The sequence below is a fragment of the Barbus barbus genome (genome assembly GCF_936440315.1).
Source record: "Barbus barbus genome assembly, chromosome: 36".
Classification (NCBI taxonomy): domain Eukaryota; kingdom Metazoa; phylum Chordata; class Actinopteri; order Cypriniformes; family Cyprinidae; genus Barbus; species Barbus barbus.
The window spans coordinates 23,998,092-24,002,031 of NC_136714.1; positions in this window are offsets into that span (position 1 = coordinate 23,998,092).

The following is a 3,940-nucleotide window of genomic DNA, read 5'->3' on the forward strand; positions in this document are numbered from 1 at the left end:
AGTAAGCATAGAGACACAAACACATCTGAATGGTTATTTATGCCAATTGATTCTCTCAGCTTCACAGGATCAACAGTGTTAGTGTTAAGGCAGAATTTCAAGTCCTAATTTACCTCCCCTTTCCTCAGCATATGCACACACACTCAGCTCTTTTTAAACGTACAATCTTCTGGTGTTTAAGTGTGCAGTGTCTAATAAATACAGGCATAAAGAGCTCTGTTCAAAAACCTAGTGTGCTGCCTTGAGATTACATTTCATGAGAAGCGTATATGATGCTGTCTATGTAGCTCACTAGGTTTTATGGTAGAGCTATTATGGGTGTGCTTTGTGTTGAATGAGGCCTTCCCTCTTTCTTACTCCCTCTCGCTTTCCATCTTAAAAAGGGAATGTTAATGAAGGTTGTTTAGCTCTTTTACTGGCCTCTCTTGAGGAAATCATTATTGGCTATGACTGTGTCTCACCTTATCTTTTGATTACTGATTAAAAAAAAAAAAAAAGAATAAGTGCTTCTTGGTGTGTGCGTGTGTGTTGAGAGGGAAGGCACAATCTGTTGCTTTTTTAAATAGAGTGCTGAAGGGATTACCTATTTTTGTAGGCCAAATCCTGGAAACAAGCATTTTACGTAGCATTTTCGTTCTGAAGTCAATGGGTTTTTAAATGGGCTTTTGGATAAATGCCTGAAATAAAGTCTGTGTTGAACACAAGCTCAATATATTTTCATGTTTTATTCTACGTACATAAAGCAAAATACCATTTTGATTAAAAAAGGTGCTGGCTAGCTATTGGCTAAATGGGACTACAGAGATTGTTGAGGACATTCAAGGTCATCACATAAAACAAGTTAACTCATCTACTCACTAGCCACTTTCACAGCCTCACTATGTTTGTAATCGCACTCTTGCAAAGTCCTAATTTACCTCCCCTTTCCTCAGCATATGCACACACACTCAGCTCTTTTTAAACGTACAATCAACTGGTGTTTAAGTGTGCAGTGTCTAATAAATACAGGCATAAAGAGCTCTGTTCAAAAACCTAGTGTGCTGCCTTCAGATTTCATTACATTTCATAAGAAGCAGGGGCGTAGATTACGCGGGGGACGCGGGGGACGTGTCCCCCCCACTTTTTATAAAAAGTAAATTTGTCCCCCGCACTTTTTCATTGGACAGTTGTGTTCTCGACATGTTGAGGTTTTAATGGAGCAATGTATATAAATGCAGAATGATTTAAAATTCAAAGAGACAAGATATACATGAAGTTTACGTTTCCATGGCAATAAGTCACTCAGTTTGTGACGTCACGACATGCCCAGGCTCGCGCCCGCGGTCCCGCGCTGTATCCATCATTCATTAGAGGTCGAGATGAGATCAAAGCGGCAGGAAACTCTTCACTCCTTTTTTACGAAGAAGTCAAGCAGCGTAAGTTGTCATGTGGGATCCGAATAGTGTTGCACAATGTTGAGTGACTCTGCCTATTGCTCTTGTTGAATAATTAGTAAGTTTTGATGTTCATTATATGGAGAAAAAAAAAGCTGCCTGGACAAACATGCACTTATTTATTTTCAGTGTATTTTTCCGTAACTCTTTTGTGACGTCTTTTATTTTAACACGTATGTATGTTATCAGAACCCTTCAAATAGGAATAAAGATAATGTTGAAGTGAGATTTTACAGCGTTTGCAGCATTGTGACACTCTGCCAATTCTACATGATGTATTTCAATCAAGTCTGCAAACACTGATCTGATACATGACCGATCTTCATTTAGGGCTGCTCTGTCATTATTGCACTAATTTGACTTTTTTATGTGTTGTCAAGAATGAACAAGAAACAGTCAGCCTACACTGTAAAAAATTGCTGTTAAAAAACGGCCAAAATCTGACAGTAACATCCTGTTTTCCATTAAAACAGTAATGTACTGTAGAAAACAATGCATTCTGGGCAATATTTTGCTGTTTAAGAAATTGCTGTTAATTTACAGCTAATTTTTAACAGTATTCTACTGTATTTAAGGAATACGGTTTTTTACTGTTTGCAATGCATTGTGGGCTATGTTAAATACAGTACAATGCAGTATTTTTTTTTTATTTGTATTTTTTTAATTGAGTGTACAAGTTTGGTCAAAGTGCATTGCTGTTTTGTCAGTTTGGTTAATTTGCTATTTTCAAGCATCCAAAATCCTTTTCATTGAGGTACTTGTGATGACAATTTTTACAAACGTCATTTGTGAAGCACTTTTTTTTTCCCGAAGAGGAAACAAGTTTCTAAGGACATCTACTTCACATCTCCATTTGCCATCCGATGTCCTTCAATGGCATTGACCTGCATCTGCACCTACAAGGTAATTAAAAGCATTTCTTATATTCCTCACCAGTATTTTATTCAGGTAATATTACCAGAAGTAATGTTATGACATCGATGCTCAGCAAACTGTCGAGCTAGTGAGTGTATGGTTTTAAAACCTCTCTTCACCGCTAAAATGTGTGAATAATTCAAACATATACACACATTTTACAGTCACCAGGTTTTATTAAGTTTGTTTTAGATCATCTCTAAACTAAGACTGTTAGTCGTTGTTGAAAACAAGTCCTCGCCTGATTCTACTTGGTATACATTTCATTGATAGACATATTACATTGCTATTTTTCTGTGAATGTACAGATTTTTATGCAAGGTGAGATGAATGTTGCTATTACTTGGAAGTTTCAGGTGGAACAGGGCAACTATTGGGTGCTGGATGATCACACTTGAGGGTCGTGTCATATCTGAAGGCATCACACCAACCTTTTTGACGGGACTTGCTGCTGTATTTGCAATCTACTACATGTTTAACCTCCAATATCAAGAAGAAGCAGCCTGTACTCTGGAATTCATTCAGAGGTGAGACTGCTTGAATTTCCTTTTCCTCATTGTAGCTTTTCTGGTAGCACTTTATTTTACAGTACGTGTATTTCCCTGGTACATACATGGTAAATATCTTGTACCTACTGGCAAATGAGTGGTAACACAAAGTACTTACCTGAAGTGTATGTACATGGTAACAAATTAGAAACACGGCTGTACTTAACAGTCGTGCATGCATGGTAATTAGTTTGTACATACAGACAAGTGTAGGTAATAACGGTCACTTACAGGTAGTGCCCGTACATGGTAACTAATTAGATACTTTACTGTACTTGCTAATGTATATACATGGTAAATATGTAGTACTTACGGACAAGTGGGTACAAACAGACAGGTCCTTACAGTATCCCTATATGGCGACTAATAAGACATTACTGCACATACTAAAGATATGTACATGGTAAATATGTAGCACCTATGGAAAAATGTGCTATTATGTGGTAACAAACAAGACACATACGGTCCTTGGTATACACGTGGTAAATATGTAGTACTTACAAACAAGTGTGTGTTAATGTTAAATTGCGCTCCACAACAGTGCTTGCAAAGTTTGAAGAATTGGTAATTCCTGTGTAATGTTTATGTAAAATGGTTTGCTGATGTTTTACAGAGGTACCAGTTGGAATACCTCAGGAGACAACATGCAGTTCGACTGTAAATCCAATTACAACCTCATTGGTTACTTTAAATTCACTCTTTACAAAGGCATAAAATAACACTAGAGTTAAAATAAATCTAAAGAAAAAGTGAAATAAATTAATTAATCTTCAATCCAATTACTTATGCCTTTGTACAATAAAGAGTGAATTTAAAGTAACCATAATGTTGTAAATTGAAATAATCACAGAAATGTTCTGCATTTAATTTTTACAGAAACAAGCTGTTAAATAATTCACAGTACCAATACTGTAAAATTACAGTAGATTGCTGGCGACTCTGCTGCCAGCACATTACCGTTATTTAATGGCACATTTTTTTACAGTGTAGGTTTGTTAGAGCAGAATCAGGACGACACACAAGAAAAACAAACTTCACAGGTGA